Genomic DNA, 9,061 nt, shown 5'->3' on the forward strand with positions numbered 1-9,061 from the left:
AGGAAGGAGGTGATACTCAAATTTCTATTTTGTTTGATGGTTTTGTCTTTTGCCTCTCTCTCTTACAATATAAATCTTAATCAGTTCTCATCAACTTCTATTATAGGACCTCTGTAGCTTAATCCCTAGACATAATTTGTGATTCTAGCCCTGTTATATATACTCTTTACTATGTTGCCAAAATTTTAGTCATTTAATGATGATGCTGATAGTGATGAAATAAAATACATTATAAATACAACCAGAACCTTATGAGCAACATATGAAAAATATAAGTGAAAATGGTGTTTTTTGAAAAGCTAGCTTAAAGCTCAGCATTCAAAAAACAAAGATAATGGCATCCAGTCCCATTACTTCATGGAAAATAGATGCAGAAATAGTGGAAACAGTAACAGACTTTATTTTCTTGGGCTCCAAAATCACATGAGATGCTGACTGCAGCCATGAAATTAAAAGACACTTGCTCCTTGGAAGGAAAGCTATGACAAACTTAGGCAGCATCTTAAAAACCAGAAACATTACTTTTCTGACAAAGGTCTTTCTAGTTAAAACTATGGTTTTTCCGGTAGTCATGTATGGATGTGAGAGTTGGACTGTGAAGAAAGCTGAGCACCAAAGAATTGATGCTTTTGAACTGTGGTATTGGAGAAGAGTCTTGAGAGTCCCTTGGAGAGAAAGGGGATCCAACCAGTTCATCCTATAGGAAATCAGTCCTAAATATTCATTGGAAGGACTGATACTGAAGCTGAAACTCCAATACTTTGGCCACCTGATGCAAAGAACTGACTCATTTGAAAAGACCCTGATGGTGGGAAAGATTGGAGGCTGGAGGAGAAGGGATGACAGAGGTTGAGATGGTTGGATGGCATCACCAGCTCGATGGACATGAGTTTGAGCAGGCTCCGAGTGTTGGTGATGGACAGGGAGGCCTGGTGTGCTGCAGTCCATGGGGTCACAAAGATTCAGACGTGACTGCGTAACTGAACTGAATGATAAAAGATAATATTAGAGGATTTCCTTGTCTCGTGGAAATAGACAAGAAAAGCAGCTATAAGACCGTGTGTTATGTATCATCAGCATCAGCATTGCCTAAGAATTGTTTAGAAGTGCAGACATCTTAGGTACCATGCCAGACCTAGTGAATCATGCTCTGCAGTTTGAAAAAGATCTGCAGGTGTCTAATATGCATATTAAAGCTTGGTAAGCAGTAGTATAGACAGATATGAGAAGAGCACCCAGTAGAATCTGGCTGTGGGTAAGGTGTGCAGTAGAGTAAAGGTATGTATATGGCAAGATCCAGACAGAGATAAACAAACAGCATAGGCAATGTCACAGAAGAATTAAAATACATTTGAAGTGGTGATAACACAAGATGCAGAGGTGAAAATGTGTAAAATTATTGGCAGATATTTATATATACAAGTACAGACGAGTCATTAATTTTCATTATTTACAAAGGAGTGTTGGACATTTTATCACTTTGAACACTAGTTGGATGCTTTTCATTTATTCAGTAAATATTTATTGAATGCCTACAATACATCAGTCACTATTCTAGGTGCATATGATCAGCATTTGGGAACAAGTAGTATAGACAATAGATGGGAAAATGATGAAAAGAAAGCTGAGAGAGGATTTTTAGGAACTATAGTATTCCATATGAAAAACAATGGAAGTTAGAGGCAAACCATTGACTCAGCAAAAGGAAGAATATAAAAAGAATTTAAGAGATATTTGAGATATGGACTTACTGAGACTCCTTGACTGATCAGTTTAGGAGAGAGTGATGTAAGGACAAGTTTTGGTTTCTGGATTGAATAACAAGGATCAATTTATATTTAGCTTTTAAAAATAGAGTCAAAGATAATAATAAATACACTTAACCTAGCACTTATTAATCCTGCTGAGTGAAGAACAATGTTAAATGTTCTCTTAAATATCACAACAGCTTTTGGAGTTATTAAAAATTTGCTTCCTTCTTACAGATGAAGAAACTAAGGCTTGATGATTTACTTTAAGTTACCAAGCTAAAAGAATGAAGCCAATGCAAAGCTAAACATAACCTTACCATGCAATTTAGCAATCACACCTCCAGATATTTATTCAACTGTTTTAAAAATATATCTACACAAATACCTGAAAATAAATATATCAGCTTCATTCATAATCACCCAAAAGTGCAGGCAACCAACATACCCTTTGACAGGTGAATGAATACACAAACCATGGTTTATTTATACAATTCAGTAATACTCAGTGATAAAAAGTAATGAACCATCAAGCCAACCAAAGACAAGAATGATTCCTAATTGCATATTGCTAAGTGAAAGATGAAGCAGGGCAAAGACTAATAGAGTTTTGCCAAGAAAATGCACTGGTCATAACAAACACCCTCTTCCAACAACACAAGAGAAGACTCTATACATGGACATCACCAGATGGTCAACACCGAAATCAGATTGATTATATTCTTTGCAGCCAAAGATGGAGAAGCTCTATATAGTCAGCAAAAACAAGACCAGGAGCTGACTGTGGTTCAGACCATGAACTCCTTATTGCCAAATTCAGACTTAAATTGAAGAAAGTAGGGAAAACCACTAGACCATTCAGGTATGACCTAAATCAAATCCCTTATGATTATACAGTGGAAGTGAGAAATAGATTTAAGGGCCTAGATATGATAGATAGACTGCCTGATGAACTATGGAATGAGGTTCGTGACATTGTACAGGAGACAGGGATCAAGACCATCCCCATGGAAAAGAAATGCAAAAAAAGCAAAATGGTTATCTGGGGAGGCCTTACAAATAGCTGTGAAAAGAAGAGAAGTGAAAAGCAAAGGAGAAAAGGAAAGATATAAGCATCTGAATGCAGAGTTCCAAAGAAGAGCAAGGAGAGATAAGAAAGCCTTCCTCAGCGATCAATGCAAAGAAATAGAGGAAAACAACAGAATGGGAAAGACTAGAGATCTCTTCAAGAAAATTAGAGATACCAAGGGAACATTTCATGCAAACATGCATACAATAAAGGACAGAAATGGTATGGACCTAACAGAAGCAGAATATATTAAGAAGCGGTGGCAAGAATATACAGAACTATACAAAAGATTTCTTAATGACCCAGATAACCACAGATTAATCCTTTGTCAGTCGCTTTGTTTGCAAACATTTTCTCCCATTCTGTGTGTTGTCTGTTTGCTTTCTTTATGGTTTTCTTTGCTGTGCAAAATGATGCTGGCAATTCAAATATGCCAGTCAAGTTGGAAAGTGCTCCCATTAAGTGAAAAGGTGGAAGTTATCATCTTATAAAGGAAAGAAAAAAATTATATGCTGAGTTTGCTAAGATCATCAGTAAGAACAAATCTTCTATCCATGAAAATCTAAAGGAAGAAAAAAACACATGCTAGTTTTACTGTCACACCTCGAAGTGCCAAAGTTATGGCCATAGTGCATGCTAAATGCTTAGTTAGGATGGAAAAGCATTAAAGTTTACAATTAGATTTTTTTTGACAGACCACATTCATATAACTTATTATAGTACTTCTAAAACTTAACAGTATATTGTTATAACTGCAGCATATTAAAGTATATTATTAGTAATTCTATTTTTAGTTATTGTTAATCTCTTACTGTACCTAATTTATGAATTAAACTTTATCTCATATTTATATGTGTGTGTGTGTGTATATATGTAGAGAGAGAGAATCCGGTACTACCCATGGTTTCAGGCATCTACTGGGGATCTTGACATGTATCCCTCATGGATAATGGGGGCACTACTGTATTACCAAAAATCATGAATTCTGAGATGCACATTTAATCACATTTTGACTTCTCTAAAATTGGGAAATATTTAATAATTGGCATCTTAGATTCAAAGCAGTGTGTTGTTATCTGAAAATTCTTCTATTTTTTCAACATATGGAATAAGCCACTTGAAAGGTGGGAAAGTATAAACAAGCCGATACATGATTCAATTTTAATTTTCTGTCCTCATTCCTGCTCTACCCTTACCAAGGTTAGGCAGTCACTAGATGAAAAATGTATTCACCACAAATGAAATATTTTCTCACTAAATGCTCACCATAATCCAATAGGTCAGGTATTTTTACAACCCCATTTCACAGCTGAATAAACTAAGTTTTAGGGAGGTCAACTAATGTGGCCATGGGCACTCACTGAATATATTAGTGAACCAGCAACATTCAAACCCAATTAGTCTTTAAGGCATTTGTTAATTCCACCATACCTCTAGACTCTGCAACATTTCTTAATATTGGAACAGAAGAGTTTCTCTCAGGGAATTATAAGAAGAAATGTCAATTAGAACAAACCTAATAAAAGGTTTCCATATTATGTTTATTTAAAAGAAAACTACTAATTTCTATTAGGTTGAAGTGATTTGTTTCCTTGTTGAAGGTGACTGGGGAGCTAAATAAAGCTGTTTTTATTCACTGGAATGCTTTATGCTTCAGCAGCTGTAAATATTAATAGAAGTAAGGACTTTAACCGCAGTCTAATGTGAGTGCTCTGCAAGACTATTCCATCAGATTTTAGGCTAGGCAGGTTCTTATTTTATTAAACCCTTATTAATTAGAAATTTTTTGTTAGTATTGATTTTACCTGCTATTGTAAGCGTTCCTGTGCTGTTCCCTTCATTATCTCTGTTTACTAGAGTTTATACATGTTTAAAACAGATAAAGATGAGATAAACTGCTGCTGCTGCTGCTAAGTTGCTTCAGTCGTGTCTGACTCTGTGTGACCCCATAGATGGCAGCCCACCAGGCTCCCCCATCCCTGGGATTCTCCAGGCAAGAACACTGGAGTGGGTTGCCATTTCCTTCTCCAATGCATGAAAGTGAAAGTGAAGTCACTCAGCTGTGTCCAACTCTTAGCGACCGCATGGACTGCAGCCTACCAGGCTCCTCCATCCATGGGATTTTCCAGGCAAGAATACTGGAGTGAGTGCCATTGCCTTCTCTGTGAGATAAACTAGTATACTTTTTAATAGACATAACATACTGACATGTTTATCTTTTGAATTCCTCAAAGTCATGCTTTTTGGTAATTTAAATGAAGGCCTGCCTGGACTGTTTAAATGTTCTCTAATGATAAAAATGTATTAACAAATAAATTGATACAGGGAGCATCTTTTAACCTGCTTGAGACACTAATTTGTTTCCAACATCTTACTAGTACCATTTACATGTTTTTTTCATATATATGTATAAATGCAGGGGCTCAAAACCCTTTAATTGCCCAACTTTGTTAACCTCATTAAAATCAGCACAGTAAGAATATTTGATTGCCTTTTTTTTTTTCTCAAAACTTATGTTCTGGTCTTTTCAGAAATCTAGATCTAGTTTTCTGCCACTTTGTCAAAATTAATGAAATTTACATTTAATTTGATTTATTTTCATTCACAATGACCATCAAATATAATGAGATGAAATGCTCCAGGTAGAACTAAACATTAGGGATAATGGGATACAGAAATAAGAAAATGACCATAGAGTCTAATTCTTATGTAAGTAAAGTATGTGAGTCCTAGGATTTCACAGGACTCTAAAGTGACTAAGCAAATGCCTAATTAGGCATACCTAGTGATGGAGCCAGTTCCAGTCATAACTGAGAGCATATGGTTCATGGAGAAATCAAATACATGTACTTAATTCCAGTCTTAATGCTATTACTGTGTAAATATCCTTCCTAGTGTATTAAGTCTTTATTACTGGTTTTGAAACACTTGTATTACACGAACAAGAAAATAATCCACATTTCAAAGAGAATCATTTTAATGGAAACTACTTTAATTATAGTTATTCAGCATAAGAAAGGAATAACATTTAATAAATTAAGTTTAAAATCTATGAAATAATATTAAAATGAATCAATCTATATAAAAGCATGTTTCTATGAAACATTATATGAAAACTTAAAAAAAGTATATCATTTATGCATAGCATAATAAATACAGTGACTGGCTTCTTGGGATCTTAAAAGAACTGTACTTAGGAATCCCAAATTGGAAACTACATGATTCTTGCTACCAAGGTGTTCAAACCCTAAGGAGGACACCAGAGTGGGAAAGCATCATTGTATTACAATGTGAAAAATGTAATAATGATGGTGTCAAAATCATAAGGGAGCAATCAACTTCCAGGGAAATCAGAAAGGTCTTCAGCAAAGAGACAATGCTGGGGATTGCCCATAGGACTTAGATTTCACCATAGAGGAAGAGGTAGGACAGTAATAGTGAGAAAACAACAAGTGAGAAAACAATAAGAACAAGTATAGAGAGTATTTTATCAAATAGCAGACTAGGCTAATTAAGCTACCTTTCTACTTAGGATTAAAAATCCTGAACATTGGAACAAAATATATAAAATATATGGCACCAAATATATATAATATAAGGGCTTCCCTAATAGCTCAGTCAGTAAATCATCTGCCTACAAAGCAGGAAACCTAGGTTCGATTCCTGGGTTGGGAAGATCCCCTGGAGAAGGAAATGGCAACCCACTCCAGTATTCTTGCCTAGAGAATCCCATGGACAGAGGAGCCTGGCAGGCTACAGTCCATGGGGTTGCAAAAGTCGGACACAACTTAGCGACTAAACCACCATATATAATATATGTATATACATGTTCATCTCCATGTATGTGTGTGTGTGCAGACACACACACATTGTGTGTGTGAATGAAATGTCATTGTGAATGTCATTGTGAATGAAAATAAATCAAATTAAATGTAGACACACACACACATACCACTAGAACTTAGATGATGACCAGTATACAAGAAAATTTGGAGAAAGCTGAAAAATGGAAAGTAGATGGGATTGAATAGATAAATCTTCCAGGCAAATGTGTTACCCCAACTTGACAGGAGAAAATGTAGAAACAGTAATAGTCAAAGCCATGAAAGAAAGTGCAAAGGTAGTAAAATTCCCTACCTTAAAATAGACACCAACTATAATACACTTAAAATGAAATAAATTTGAATAGTGCAGTAGCAAATAAAGAAAATTAATTCATAATTTAAAACCTCCTGAAAAAGTATCTTCAACCTCAAGTACTTTTCTCGGCAAAGTCTACCAAATATTTAAAGAGATATTAATACCAATTCAACAGACTACCTTTCAGAAAACAGAAGAGGAGGAAGTAACACCATTTCTCTTTATGAGGCCAGTATTACTTTGATACCAAAACAAGACAAAACTCAAGAACAAAAACAAAAATCAAAGACCAACATTTCTGATGACCATAGATCCAGGTATCCTCAACATATATTAGTAAATGAAATGCAGTAGTATATTTTAAAATATATACAGTGACCAAGTGAGATTTATTTTAGGAACGCTAGACTGGTTCCAGATTCAAAAGTCAATCACACAACATTTTAAATCAGCTGTACATTAATTAAAAAATCAATCAATGTCATCCAATTATTAACAACCTAAAAAATGTTACAATTATACCAAATGATACAGAATAATGATTTGACAAAATTAAACACACATTCCTGCTATAAAATAATCTCAGCAACTTAGAATGAAATTTTTTCAAGTTGATAAACAGTGTCTATCTAAAACCTAAACCAGTATCATACTTAATGCCAAAGACTGAATATTTTACCCCTAAGAAGGGAGCAGTAAACAGATGTCCTCTCTCACCATTTTTATTTAGCATGGTACAGGAAATCCTAGAGAGAAAAATGAGGCAAGAAAAGGAAATTTAAAAGGCATGCAGTTGGGAAATAAAGAAGTAAAACTCTCCCTAGTTGCAAATGAGATGATTATCTACATAGAAAAATCCAGGGAATCTCCCAAAAGGAGAAGAAAAAGCTACTAGAATAAATCATTTCCACAAAGTCAAGAAATGCAAGATCAACACACAAAAATGAGTTAGCTGCATTTCTATGGATGAGCAATGAACATGTAAAAGATAAATTTGGAACAGTACATTTTATATTCATTCCAAAATGAGATACTTGTATATAAATTTAACAATAAATGTACAGAATTTGTATAAGGAGAGCTCTACAAGTCTGATCAAAGAATCAAAGAAGAGCAACTAAGTGGAAGGATAAACCACTTTGACTGTAGATCAACATAGTAAGCTCGGTTCTCTCCAAATTTATATATAGGGATTTTGATAGGAATTGCATTAAGCCTATATATCGGAGAAGGCAGTAGGTTGCCATTGCCTTCTCCGATATATAGGCTTAATGCAATTCCTATCAAAATCCCACCAAGGTTATTTTGTAGATATAGATAAGATAATTCTAAACTGTACATGAACTAGAATAGCCAAAAGTGAGTGAAAGTCGCTCAGTCATGTCCGACTCTTTGCGACCCCGTGGACTGTATAGTCCATGGAATTCTCCAGGCCAGAATACTGGCATGGGTAGCCATTCCCTTCTCCAGGGGATCTTCTCAACCCAGGGATTGAACCCAGGTCTCCCATATTGCAGGCAGATTCTTTACCAGCTGAGCCACAAGGGAAACCCAAGAATACTGGAGTGGGTAGCCTATCCCTTCTCCAGGGTATCTTCCCGACCCAGGAATTGAACCAGGTCTCCTGAATTGCAGGTGGATTCTTTACCAACTGAGCTATCAGGGAAACCCTAACAATTTTGAAAAGGAATATATTGTCACATATTTCTTGAAGTCCCTTCAAATATTTTTTTGTGCCATTCTTTCTTTCCTGTCTCTCCAGACCTCCACATCCACAAAAATTAGATTTTTGTATTATCTTGTATTATTCTTCAGGTAATTAATGATACTGGAAAATTCCCATTCACCTATCACTGAATTTACTTACTCTTTTTCTGTCATCTCCAGTCTTCTATTAAGTGAATTTTTGTAGCTCAGATATTATAATTTTCAGTCCTAGAAACTCTGTTTCTGGATTTAAGTAGTATTTATTTCTCTGTTGAAATGTCCTTTGGGCCTGTTTATTATGAGCATATTTTCATATACTTCATTCAATGTAGTTATAGGAGCTTCTGTACTTTAAGTCTTTTAATTTTGAATTGCATCATGGAAGTTTTATTGATAT

Source organism: Bos taurus, chromosome X (genome assembly GCF_002263795.3).
Source record: "Bos taurus isolate L1 Dominette 01449 registration number 42190680 breed Hereford chromosome X, ARS-UCD2.0, whole genome shotgun sequence".
Classification (NCBI taxonomy): domain Eukaryota; kingdom Metazoa; phylum Chordata; class Mammalia; order Artiodactyla; family Bovidae; genus Bos; species Bos taurus.